The sequence below is a fragment of the Mobula hypostoma genome, chromosome 1 (assembly GCF_963921235.1).
Source record: "Mobula hypostoma chromosome 1, sMobHyp1.1, whole genome shotgun sequence".
Lineage (NCBI taxonomy): Eukaryota > Metazoa > Chordata > Chondrichthyes > Myliobatiformes > Myliobatidae > Mobula > Mobula hypostoma.
In genome coordinates this window covers 151,454,507-151,469,261 of record NC_086097.1, presented here as the reverse complement: position 1 = coordinate 151,469,261, position 14,755 = coordinate 151,454,507, and the positions used below count along the sequence as shown (strand labels likewise).

At 37.9% G+C, this 14,755-nt stretch overlaps 1 protein-coding gene across 2 annotated transcripts in view; it reads right to left on the bottom strand.

Moving 5' to 3' along the window:
- Nucleotides 1-14,755, bottom strand: part of LOC134351722 (KH domain-containing, RNA-binding, signal transduction-associated protein 3-like) — a 226,406-nt gene that overhangs the window by 97,088 nt on the left and 114,563 nt on the right. The gene's annotated exons all lie outside the window — the stretch shown is intronic.

Genomic DNA, 14,755 nt, shown 5'->3' with positions numbered 1-14,755 from the left:
AGGCATTTGGATATATACTTCAAATGACAAAAATTAATTGTAACAAAGCAGCTCCAAAGAAAAAGCTTTTTAACTGGAACTTGGAAGAAAAGTGGATGTCAATCAAATTGGTTGAGGTGTGTATGCAATTGACATAAAACACAATCAAGAAACAGAAGCTTATCAAATCATTCCCATGTACTGGAATACACAATGACAAACAATTTCACTGAACCTTCCAATAACATGCAATTTTATTGCAACTTTCAAAATCATGTTTAATAGCAAGTTCAGAAACATTTTCCCCAAAACTACTTAATTAACTACCCTCAATTTTCCAAATGCTACTTAATTGTCAATTAAGTTTTCATGCTATTGCCTATGCTCATTTCAAAAAGGAAAGTTAAGGAAAGCTTGACAAAGGGATAAAGGCAAATGGAACGAACATAAGTGAATACCACATGCAATAGGCTGAGCTAGTGGATTAAATCCAAGCACAGCAAGCTTGTTCCATCTAGTCATGAATAGGGGACAGTCAACAGTTATGAAAGTTGAACAATCCAAAAATGTCATCATTCTCAATATGGAAAGCTCCAACATGAGAGTGCAAGATTCAAACATTTTCAGCCAGAAATATCAAGTGGATGCTCCACATGGTTGCTTCTCGAAATCCCTAGAACGCAGAAGTGAGCTTTCAGTTAGTTCAATCCATTCCTAAGATGATGATGATGATGATGACGTCGACTCAGACCTGAGAGGCAGCGTCGGGCATTTTCATGCCTTTCAAGGCGCAATTTGAAAGGCTGTGTGGGGCGGCACTCCTTGCACAGACATTTTGCAGTATTATTTTATGAGGCCGAGTTGCGAGCTCAATATCAACCCGGCGCGGATGGAGAGTGCGCACGGGGGCGGTCCGTCACTGGATCGAACTCGGGAACCTCTGTTGTTAGGTCGGCTGGTGGCGCAGTGAGTGAGATCAACACCATTCCTGAGAGTGCTGGATAAAACAAAGGCAAGAAACCAGACAATAACCAACACCAACTCTGGAACTGAAGACCTGTACTCCAGAACCAGCTGTTTCTTTTGCCAAGCTATTCCATGACAATACTAGCATCTAACACAATGCTGTAAAATATCCTCTTCACAAAAAGCAGGGCAACTTCTGCTTAATGAACACTCAAACATCAAAGTGAATGAAAATGTTAATGCTGCCATCAAGTGACATCCAAGGAACCTTGATGAAACTGAAATTAATGGACATCAAGGCATAAACAATCCAATGATTGGAGTCATACTTCACACAACAGAAGATGGATTTGATTGCTGGAGCTCAATCATCCCACCTCCCTGACTAATAGCTCCTTAGCGCAATGTTCAAGCACATACATTTTCCAAATGCTTCAACCACCATCTTCTTTCCGTTGTGAAGTCTACAGATTTTGATGATGCTTGGACATGAGTTACAATACCTCAGAAAATGATGCAGTACTTGTTTCTATTTGCAACATCCAGGTATAGAGTGCCATAAAAATGCAAGGCTAAAGTCACCTCTAAGAACATTCCAACCATCTATGTATGAAATTCAGTGGTAGCCCATCACCAGATACCCAATAATAACATTCTGCAAAATCTCATCTAGGTTTGCTGCATAGATAATATGGCTACACACTCGGATCAGAGGTTGAAAATCTACATTGAGCTTTTTCCCAATTTGGAAGTATACAGACTTTCCTTCATCATCGCTGGTAGTATATCCAGAGCCTTACACAGAAGGTCTTTCGCTGATCAAGAAGGCAACTCAAATTTCACACAGGGAATTAGGAATGGGCATTTAATGCTTGTGTTATCAGCCATCCTGAAAATGAATAAACAACTTAAAAAAGTTGGGCATCGATGTTAAATATGGGATAAATGAAGCATAATCTGGAGCAATCTGCTCAACTACAGTCCTGGTTGGACATCCATTGTTCTTTTCTTCCTTGCACCCCAGGGATTCTGACTTGAACAACTACGACTCTCCAATTATAAATCAATCTGGGCCACATGTCATGCTCTTACTCCCAAACTTGCTTATGCAAATACAAACGTATGTTAAGAGTGATTTTGCATTTAGGTCATTTACATTTAGCAAATGGCTTTGGCTACCAGTCTTCTGTTTCTTGAAAATGTATTGTGAATTTAATTTGGAACAATGCATTCCTAAAAAGCTTTGAATACCAGTCCAGATGATGCTGGCGTCTGTGGGATGGATGCGAATCAGAAGGTGTGAAGTTTGTATGTAGTTTCAAAAGAAAGCATTGTCTATACTTTGTAAATATAAAATTGCCCTTTGTGTTTAGCACTTAAATATCGAGCCTCATGTTGGGCCAGTCGACCTTTCCACCGAAAAGGCCTGCTGTTCCTTGATTTGACCAATAAAGAAGCTGCTTTGAATCTACCAGTAATTTTCTCCGGCGATTTCATTCACCAACAACAAATATAACCCATAGCTTATTTACCTATTTGCAAAAATATTGCTTCTAAACCCAACAATAAAAATAAAAACATTTTGAAAGTACTCAGTATATGAGGTAGCATCTATAAATAAAAAGTTACTTTCAGGTCTGCCCATCAAAAACCAGGTTTACAGGGTACTGTGTTTCTTGAGTCCAACACTGTAAACAGAAGCAGAAAAATACAAGCCTTTTTGATAAACCTGATAAGGTTATTTGGGAGGTAGATATTCTACATGATCTTTCAGATATCCATTGGTAATATGCGTGATTGTAGAGTAAAAATTTGTTAAAACAATTTAGAAAGCAATAAAATGTGCAACCTCACAGGGCTTTTAATCATACTATTGTGCTTCGGACAATTTCTCCTAATTAAATCATTACACACAGATGTCATTAAAATGTGAGCCACACCAGATAATTTGGAGAATTAAACAAAATATGCAAGCTGGCAGAATTAAATGTCAGAAAAGGTGAATTGACAAAAACATTGTGTTTCCTGAATAGAGGAAAACCAGGTGATGCAAAAGAGCTGCGGGATATGAAGCTTCAGGATTATAGAACAATTAAAGAGTTCCAAAAATAATATGAAACAAAATGATTGAAATACTGGGATTTATTTTACTTCAAATTTCTGGTAACTCCAGTGGCAAGAAAAGTTGCAGGAAGAGTTGCCATAATGCAAACAACTTTTTTGTTTGTTGTCCCATTGTACCAAAGTTCAGTTTACTTCAGGGAGCACAAAGGCATGATTATTCACTGAGCTGGTTAATGCTAGAGTGGGAGAGGAGTGTTGAGAGAAATTAATTTAGTACCTAAATGGAGAGGAGCATGAAGCGAAACATTAGGATGGGTTTGGAGTTGTGACCAAACTAAGGTGATCAGTAAGAGACAGGAACTGATCTGATGTAATCCGCATTTGCATGTTGTACATTGCAGAATTGAGGAACTAGCATTCTAATGTTGGAAGGCACTGCACTATAAAGGCTGGAGTAATACAAAACAAATCATTCTTATCCACTGAGTTCTAAACATACTCATGGAACCCTTACTTTTCCCAAGTAAATAATGTAGGTCAGCTTCTGTGCATACAGCTTCCTGAGTAATGCAACAAGCATCTCTGTTGCTTCAACTTTTCTCTCCACTCAACAACTGTTGTTATCGACAATCATCATCTAAGGTCCAATTTAAGGTAATGATGCTGGAACCCAGCCAAACTTAATTCTCTACTTCCAAAATGCCAAATTAAGATCTCAAACATTATTTTTAGTGACAGGCAGAAAAGCAACAAAAGAACATTAATTATTTGATTTGAGTTAAGAAACGTACCAGTATTTTCTTAGTTAATCCATTTTTGTCCAAATGTAAGTTAACTTTCTCCCAGATTATGTTTCCAAAAGCAATGACATTAATTTGACTAAGCTGTAATTATTAATTGTATTTTTTGCTTATTCTGGGCAATTATGCAACACATGCAATCCTTCAGTGTTATGGTACAGCTGCTGTAGCAAAGTAGGATTAGAAGACTACAAACATTATCTCCACTATTTCTATTCTTTTTCCCCTTCCCTACAACAGCCAAGGATACATTCCATCCAGACTGAGGTGACTAGCCTATTAAATTCTATCAAACTTTCCAGTGTTTCGATTTTATGTCAGCTTGTATTCCAATAAATCTCATTGCATACTGTAGCTTTGCAAACTCCCCTTCCTTAAATCAAACCAAAAAACAAAATATTCTAGCTATGAGTTCTTAAGTCCAGTAAACAAAACAAGTAAAGCATGCTGTTCTTTGATTGTAATTTTTGATTCCACAGGTAAAAATGAACATTTGTAAACACATTATTAGCACAAGTTGGAACAAACTTTTTCAACTTAGGTCCATTGTTTCTCAAAAGTAACGTCAGAAGGAACCCAATAAAGGATAATATACATCTTAATAAATACATCCCAGAGTACAACATCATCACTGGAAACAACCAAACCCAAGGTCAATCATTATTGAACATAATTATTTTGCTCAGTTTTACAGAAAGCTGAAATTCCATCTGGTTTGCTCTGATTAGTTCTGCAACTTTCACAACTTGACACATTTCCCACAGAACAGCCAATACCCATAGCCTGCATCAAGCCACTTCACACACTGAGGTAGATGCTGTCCTGAAAGGCATTTTAATATGGTATTAAGCAGCTCTGGATACTGATATTTTGAGGAGAAGATTAAACTGAAGCAGAGAGCTGACACCTCACCCCAAAATAAAGTCCAACATTTTTTATGCAATGTCAAAAATTATATGCAAACTATTAATTTGATTTCTCACCAAGATTTGAATGTGTAAAAAAAAAATGCCTTCACTGGCACTTTACATATTAGACTTTGAAAATAACCCACCAGTTTCAGAGTGCTTAGGGATATCCTGAGGGCACATTACACAAATCTTTTTTTCCCAAGTTTAGCACCATTATTAGAATATTCATCTTTTAAAATATGTATTGGTGACTGCAAATTTCAAACTAGTGCTTCAGGCTACTGGTGATGCTCAATTTAATTCCAAATATGATAAAAATTTATTAAAGTTTAAATGAAAAGTAGAATTGTCATATGCTGAAGCTACGAAGGATACATGATGCAATTATATCTTAATAATAACTTAATATTAACGAAACATGCAATTTGAAACTGGAAAATCTATTTTATGGAATCTGTTCAATTCCTGTCCTTTTCTGATATCAGCAAGTGTTCTATGCATTAAAGTGGTTACTTAAGATAATTCTATGATCTGGATTTACTTACATACTGAACCTAAGAAGCAATTTTGAAATTGTTCAAAATTCGACTAGGTTTATAAATTCTAGGTTATCATACATCTCCCATTAAAAACAGAATATTTAAAAGTCTGTGGCAATTTTTTTTAAATTTTATGGGGAAAAAGTGAAGATCAGTATCTTAAGAACCTTAAAACTCTACTTCCAAAATTATTGGAATTTCAGGACCCAAAGTCCACAGAAAAACTAAAAATAGTATAGTCAGTGGGCCTATCAACTTCGACGGTAAGGATGTAGGTGTTAACCCTTTATATGATTTTAACCCATAAAGGATGGGACAGTATTGTTCAAATAGTCTCCAAAACGTATTGCTTGCAACTTGCAATCAGAGCTCTAGCCCAACATGAGAAAGGTCCTCATTAAAACATTGTCCAATATTTAGATACCAGAAAAGGTAGGATATAACAGGGCTATTTCTGCTGGAATTCAGAAGAGTGAAAGACACTTGACTGAAATAAAACACTGAGGATTCTTAAACAGGTTGAAAGAAACAGAATGCCTTTATTTATGAGAGAATCTAAGGGTTACACCTTACAAAGTCATTTATTTAGGACAGACTCAAGGTGACTTCTTTTCTCCAAGGTCAGAAAATCTCTTTATCCACATAAAATTTAAACTGCCTGAAGATTTAGACAATTAAATTAACTTACAGAAATGTTTTGTTACTGCTTTAAAAATTTACTTTCCAGAAAAAAAATTACAAATTGAATGAGAGCATTGTTGGTAAAGCCAGCATTCAATGCTCATCCCTAAATGCCCTGTAAGACATCATAAACTCAGAACTCGTTGAAGTCAAATTTTGATAGGGCATAAAGTAAACGTCAGGGACCTTAGGAGTATTGATGTATAGGAACACATGGGGTGGAAGGCCATAGCTCCATGAAAACTGTGACATGAGGCTAGGGTACTGAAAATATTCAAAGGCCAAAGGATTGAGTACAAAAGGTGGAACATCAAGTTGCAGCTCCACGAAAAAATGACAATATTCCAAGTACAATCTAATCACTTACTTGTGTAGCTGCAACTTGATATTTCAATTTTTTTAAAAATATACTCTATACCTCAGCCTATGAAGTCAGCATGCGTTAAGGCATCCGTTAGTCTTGCGAGACCATGGATCTGCGCCTGGAAAGTCTTCACTCTCCAGGGCGCAGGCCTGGGCAAGGTTGTATGGAAGACTAGCAGTTGCCCATGCTGCAAGTCTCCCCTCTCCATGACACCAATGTTGTCCAAGGGAAGGGCATTAAGACCCATACAGCTTGGCACCAGTGTCATCGCAGAGCAATGTGTGATTAAATGACTTACTCAAGGACACAACACGTTGCCTGGGCTGGGGCACGTACTCACGACCTTCAGGTCGCTAGTCCAATGCCTTAACCACTTGGCCACGTGCCCACACAGCGTTACACCTTCTTCATCACTTTGCCTACCTAGGTATTGTAAGAAATATTACAACTTTATGACAGTAAATGAAGTGCTGGAAAAGTTTTAAAGCTCAACTTAAAAAAAAACAAACTCCTCAGGAGAAGAAAGCCACATGGGACTATGATAGTTCAAACTGCAAAGGATGAGTGGGAAAATTCAGCATCAGTAGCAGGTATAATACCACCAGAATACGTTGTGAAAATTGGTGTCTCTGCAGCAGTAATACATAAAACCGTGAATTACAGTAAATTTCTATATAAAATAGTTAAATTAAATAAGCAGTGCAAAAATAGAAATTAAAAAAAAATAGTAAGGTAATGTTCATGGGTTCAATGTCCATTCAGGATTCTGATAGTAGATGGGAAGAAGCTGTTTCTGAATCATTGAGCATGTGCCTTCAGGTGTCTGTACCTTCTTAGCAATGAGAAAGAGGAATGGCCTAGGTGATGGGGATTCTTAATGATGGACACTGCCTTTTTGAGGCATTGCTCCTTGAAGATGTCCTGGGTATGATAGAGGCTAATGACTACGATGGAGCTCATAAATTTACAAGTTTCTGAAGTTTATTTCGATCCTGTGAAGCAGCATTCCAACCACGCCCCCCCCCCCCCACGGCAGACGGTGGTGCAGCCAGTTAGAAAGCTCTCCACAGTGCACTTGTAGAAATTTGCCATACTGAATCTCTTCAAGCCCCTAATTAAATAAAGGCTGCTGTAGTGCCTTTTGTTTGCTGCATCAATATGTTGGGTCCAGGATAGAGCCTCAGAGATGTTGACACCCAGGAATTTGCAATTACTCACTATTCCCAAATCTGATCCCTCAATGAGAACTGGTGAGTGTTCCCTCATCTTACCCTTTCTGAAGTCCACAATCAGTTCTTTGATCTTACTGAAGCTGAATGCTTTAACTTCACTGCTACTGTGAAACCACTCAACTAGCTGATATATACCTTGCTCCCTTACACCCTCTCATCATCATCTGAAATTCTGCCAATATTGGTTGCAACCCAGCAAATTTGTAGATGGTATTTAAACTGTGCATAGCCACGCAATCGTAGGTGTAGAGAGAGTAAAGCACTGGACTAAGCACACAGCTCTGAGGTGCCCTAGTGTTGATTGTCAGCAAGGTGCAGATATTATTTACAATCAGCACAGTCGAAGATCCAGCTGCAGAAGGAGGTACAAAGGTCCAGGTTCTGGAGCTTTTCGATCAGCTTCTTCCCACCTACCATTCAAATTCTGAATGGACATTGAACCCATGAACATTACCTTACCATGTTGATAGGAACACATTGTAGGAACAAATTGTGTTAAACGCTGAGCTGTAGTCAATAAACAGCCAGACAGCAGTATTTGATTTGTCCAGGTGAGCCATGACTGAAGTAAAGAGTCAATGAGATGGCATCCACCATACACCGATTATGGCGAAAGGCAAATTCAATGGATCCAGGTCTTTGCTCAGACAGAACATACTTCCTGAATATATTCACGAAATAAAGAGAATACGGCAATGAAAGAGTGGGCTTGAAGTACTGATTAGAGAGAATCTTGTGGAGTAGATGGCAAAGGTGATCTGGAAGGGCCAGAGCCAAATTTGTTGACTTAATACAATGCACTCCAGTTACTTGGGCAATCGGTTAAGTCAGGGCAGCTTATTTTGGACAACACTTAAAGAACAAAAACTAATTGAGAAAATAAGTGGTATTTTGTTTGTTTATTTGGGCCACTATGCTACCTAATTGGAACAGGAGACTGTTATGAAACAATTTCTAACTAGCATCAGTCATGTGCACTTGTGCAGCTATCAAGACACCAACACTGCTTAGTGTAGTTTTAAATATCATTAGCTATGTGTTTATATTCAAAAAGCAATGATTTTTGTCACTGATAGCTGGTGAAAAATAAGCAGTAAAACAATTAAGAACTGTTTTACACACTGCTGTTTCAAGCATTCAAGCTAGGAACTACAAAAAGTTAGAAGGTATCAACAATCATCTTAAATGTGGCAATGGAAATGAATATTTGGAGATGCAGTAGTCAAAAAAATTCTATGAAGGCTGTCCATTATTTGCACTAGGTGCTTGTGCTGATCTTGTTCATTTACAGTTAATCAAGCATAGTCAAGACAGCTTTGTACATGGTAAATTATGCCTAACCAGAGCTTTTCAAGGAAGTAACCAGAAAAGATTTTGAAGGCAAGGCAGTGGATGTTGTCTACATGAATTTTAGCAAGGCTTTTAACAAAGTCTTACATGGGAAGTTGGTCAAGGTTCAGCTGCTTGGCATTCAAGATGAGATAATAAATTAGATACTGGCTTCACGGAAGAAGCCAAAGTGTTTGTAGATGATTGCTTCTTAGACTGGAGGCCTGTGACTAATGGTGTGCTGCAAGGATTGGTGCTGGGTTTGTTGTTGTTTGTGATCTATATCAATGATCTGGATGATAATGTGGTTGACTGGATCAGCAAAATTGCAGTTGACATTGAGAATGAGGATATAGTTGACATAGAGGAAGGCTATCAAAGCTTGACGCAGGATTTGGACAAGCTGGTGAAATGGGCTCAAAAATGGCAGATGGAATTTAATGCAGACAAATGTGAGGTGTTGCACTTTGGGAGGACCAACCGGGGTAGGTTTTACACAGTGAACAATAGGACACTGAATGCGGTTGAACAAAGGGATCTGGGAATACAGGTCCACAATTCCTTGAATGTGGTATCACAGGTAGATAAGCTCATAAAGAAAGCTTTTGGTACACTGGTCTTCATTAAATCAATGTATTGAGTACAGGAGTTGGGATGTTATGCTGAAATTGTGTAAGACATTATACAAAAGCTTAAGGGGAACATGAAGGGAAACTTCTTCACTCAGAGGGTCATGAGAGTGTGGAATGAGCTGCCAGCACAAGTGGTCCATGTGAGCTCAATCTCAAAATTTAAGAGAAGTTTAGGTAGAAACTACAACTAGAGGTCAAGGTTTGAAAGATGAAATGTTTAAGGGGAACATAGGGAAACTTCTTCACTCAACAGGGTGGTGAGGGTGCAATGAGCTGCCAGCATAAATAGCGAATGTAGGGTTGATTTCAACATTTAAGAGAAACCTGGATAGGTACATGGATTGCAGGGGGAGGGGGTGAGGGCGGTGGCATGGAGGGCAATGGTCCAAGTACAGGTCAATGTGACTATGCAGATTATTGGTTCAGCACAGACTAGATGGACTTTAGAGCCTGTTTCTGTGCTGTAGTGTTCTATGACTATGGCTCTAAAAGAACACAGTAACGCACACTGGATGAATTCCTCGGTGATAACCATCAGGAACTATTGCAAGTTTTACAGTACTGTAGTAGTATCGGTAGTGCTCTAATTTGTTCTGTATTTCATTTAAAATGGGTAATTTGTTACTCAGACAGTTGTTTGCCTTTTATTTTATACCTGTTTAAATATATCCATGAAACCTTAGTTAATTGGGGCAGCTGCTTAATTGATCTAAAATGTACTGGTCCCTATGTGTCCCAATTAACCAGGATCCCCTGTAATTTAAAAGTGCTCTTTTGTTTTCTCCCTCCCTCTAGCTGCCTTCATTAATCTATAAACCAGATGGCTCTGTAAATAGTATAATCTGCATAAATCTGGCCTCAACACCATCAGTGATAAACTTCCATTGTTATTTCCATCCCTCCTCCATTCTGCGACCCTAACTTGTTTTTATACTTTGAAGAAGCTTCCCTGAAACACATTTCCAAATTTTTAATTTGTCTAGTGAGTGTGCAATTGTTGAGTGCGTGTACAACTTGGCTAGGAACATCAAAAATTCTGGGAAGCAAGACTAAGCTGTAAAACAAAACAGATTTTGGGGTTTATAAACTCCAGTTTAGTCAGGGCAGTCAGCTGCCACCGGATATCATATGGAGCATATCCAATTGGCTGAAGACTAGCTTCTATGGTAGAGTGAAGTCAGATAAATAACAAACTTGGTCAGGCAGTCAGCTCAGGAGGGTTAAAAACATACTAGTCTTGGATTTTGACCAAGACTAGTGGGAAAAAAAATCCACATTTGTTGCTCTCATTAAATCTTTATTCTTTTAAATTATCAAAAAATAGATTGGCACCTTCACACACTTGGAGCTGTACCCTTTGATGCTCCTTGATCAAGTAATTGGCATAGATTTTCAAATACATTAAAACATATACACAGCATCACAATAGAAGCAAATTACGTTGAAGAGACTGAATACTATCACAAGATGAACAAAACTAACCGACTGATGTTACCGAAAACGTAGGAACTATTTATACACAGTTACAATCCAATTATATGTGCTTTTCTTCCCAAAAATTAAGTGGCATTAAAAATCTTACTTGGGTATGGAGGTACTTCTTTACTAATGGAACTTAAAACACTTTATCCCAAGCATCTAGATGTAAAAAACATCAATGTTCAAATAGTTCTTAAAACTTGTGTAGTCACTTTTCAATATGAAAATATACTACAGCTTTGCCACATTTTTACTGAAACCATGAAAATCAGTAACTAGTGGGGTACCACAGGGATCAATATTAAGGTCTCAACTATTTACAATCTATGTAGGTGACTTGGATAAAATTGACAAGTGCAGTGTAACCAAATTTGCTAATGATTTTTAAAAAAAAGATGGGTTAGCACATTGAGGACACAGAGCTTGCAAAGGAAGGAATGTTAAGTAACTGGACAAGTTATCAAATGCAAAATAATGTAGGCAAAAATGAGGTCATCCACTTCGGAAGAATGAACAAAAAGCAAATTGGAATTCAAATTAAACGTTTATGAAATGCTGGGCTCCGGTCACATGAATCACAATGCAAGTATGAAGGTACACTGAATAATTGGAAAGGCTGGCCTTTTTGTAAGGCGTAAGGAGTATTAAACAGGGAAGTTCTGATGCTGCTTTGAGGACACTGACAAGAATGTACCTGGAGTAGTGCATGCAGTTTTGGTTTCTACATTTAAAGAATAATGTACTTGTGCTGAATGTACTTTAAGGTTCACTTGGCTCTTACCTGGGATGAAATTGTAAATGGAGAGGCCAAGCTAAAACTCACTGGAGTTCTGAAGAATAAGAGATCTACTGACTGAAACATACAAATTTCATATGGATTGACAGTGTAGATGTTGGACATTTTTTTCTTTATTGGAGTAGTTTGAACTAGGATGCATAGTTTAAGAATAAGGCATCCATTTCAGATGGAAAAAAGGAGGAATTTGTTTACTATGACAGAGTTATTGATTGTATTCAAGGATGACATATTTAAACAAGGGGAATCAAAAGGAATTGAGAAGAGAATAGGAAAGCCCAAACTGAATCAGCCCGATCTTTGAATAGCCATCTCCTCCTGCTCCTTATGCTATTATAATTAGATACATACAAACTATGTTCTGTCAGTAAAAAACAGAACAGTACCTCTTGCATACATGTACTTGTGCATGTGACAATAAGCTCAACTTTGACTTTGAATCTAGAGATACAGCTTATTTGCCCTAAATAGTGAATACACTGAAAAAAAAACCCACAAAAATTGGCCAGTGCAGCATTTTCTCCAAACCTTCAAAAAGATTTTCACTGTCTTACAGATGTAAGAGAGTTTCTAGATAGGATTGTAACATCAGATGTAGGGAATGTAATCAAAGCTATATTTACCCCATGTTCTTCCCATCAACAAATAGTCAAAGAACATTTCTTCCAAACACATATGACTCAGCCATCCTCCCCAGTCCAGCCATCTCTATAGGTTATGGGGAGAGGGCAGGAGAATGGGGTTGAGGGGGAAAATAAATCAGGCATTATTGAATGGTGGAGCAGATTTCACAGGCTCAAAAGCCTAATTCTGCTTCAAAGTACTACAGTCTTAACAGCCCACATTAATATCAAACTGTGGCAGTAAACACTGTTTACTCTGCTAACATCAAGCAGCTGCAGGTAATGGTGTTGATGTCTACCTCTTGCTGTTCAGCAAATCATGAGAGCAAGAGCCCTCAGGAGAGGGGAGCAAGGAGAGAGGAGCTCATTAGTTAAGGGTTTCCATTGCCAGGAATAATATATGGGCTTCTGGGAATATTTGCATGCAGTCACAGCCAGTTAAATTCAAATTCTCCTCTTGGTAGTAGCATTCTTACTAAGAAATCAGAAAACAAATTTGAGATTCCAATCTATAGAAACTGGAGGATGCAGATGCCAGTAATCTAAAACAAAACCAGAAACTAATGGAAGAACTCAATTGAACAGGCAGCATCCATTAGAGAGAAGGAAATAGTCAATTTTGCAGTTAGTGATTGCTCCTCAGAAATAATTAAATATTGACATGGATGCTACCTTACCCACTGAATCCATCATCAAGGAATCCCCTCCCTGCCCCCGCCCCACAAGAATTTAGGACATGTTCTCTTCTCACTGCAGCCATCAGGACGGTGGAACAGAAACCTCAGGACTTGCAACACCTGGTTCAGGAACAGTTATAACTTCACTCAATTTCACTTGCCCTATCACTGAAATATTCCCATAATCTATGGACTCACTTACAAAGACTCTCATCGCATGCTGTTGATATTTGTTGCTTATTTATTATTTTTATTATTTCTTTTTCTCCCTGTTTTCGTATTTGCAATTTGTTGTGCTTTGCATACTAGTTATTCGCCCTGTTGGTGCAGTCTTTCATTGATTCTATCTTGGTTATTAGATTTATTGAACATGCCCCAAAGATAATGGAAAAGAATCTTAGGTATATGGTAGCATTTATGTATTTTGATAATATATTAACTTTGAACTTGAAATTTGAAGTTAGAAAGACATCCAATGATACAGCAATTTACATGACCCCAGGGCAATGCAAAAGACTTTACACCCAGGTACTTATGAAGTTAAGTTATTGATAAAAAGTATTCATTTATTTAGTGATACAAGAGTAGGCCCTTCCAGCCCTTTGAGCCATGTTGCCCCAGCAACCCATATCAAAAACCCAATTAACACTAATCTAAGCACGGGAGCTTTTGGAATGCCTATAATTTTTTTCATTATCTTGACTAATATTTATCCATTAATCTATACCAGTGCAGTGTATTAGCTTATCAATATTATATTGCTATTGTAATATTATGATCATCTTGCTTCACTTCATCCATCTAATGAAATTTCTAACATCGAAATGGGGTAATACAAGAAATCAGTCTTAAATTTAGTTATTTCTCTTTTCAGCACTAAATTACAATGCAGCCCAAGTCCCCAGTTTTTTTTAAATCTTAAACTACACCAGAGGGCATGGATTTAAGGTGAGAGGAGTTAAATTCAGAAGAGATGTGTGGGGCAACACAGAGTGGTGGGTGCCCGGAATGTGCTGCCTGAGGTAATGGTGGAAGCAAATATGATAGTGGTGTTCAAGAAATTCTCAAATAAGCACATGTGTAGGAAATGGAAAGAAATTGACATTGTGTAGGCAGAAGGCAGAAGATTGTGGGCCGATGAGCCTGTTCCTGTGCTGTGCTGTTCTATAGTCCATATGGTGCATCCTTGAACACTATCTACCACAAACAACTCTCAGTGGTAGAACTATATCAAAGCGCAAACTAAATTTATTATCAAAGTACATATATGTCACCATATACAACCCTGAGGTTCATTTCCTTGCAGGCATATTCAGTAAATTGAAGAAACATAATAGAATCAATGAAAGACCACACCATTGTGCAAAAGACAGTGCTCCATGTAAATGTGCTCAGTGGTGGGGAGGATTTTACCTGTGAAGGGCTGCTTTTTCTACTGTTTGTCGGATTTTCCATTCAAGGGCATTGTTGTTTCCATACCAGGCCGTGATGTAACCAGTCACTATACTCTCCAGCACACATCTATAAAAGTTTGTCAAAGTTTTAGATGTCATGCTGAATTTTTCCGAACCTCTAAGGAAGTAGAGGCACTGCCATGTTTTCTGCGCAACATGCTAGGCCAAGGACTAGCCAAATTTCAATGCCTGTATTGTAAGATTTTTACCAAGATCTTAGGATATAGGA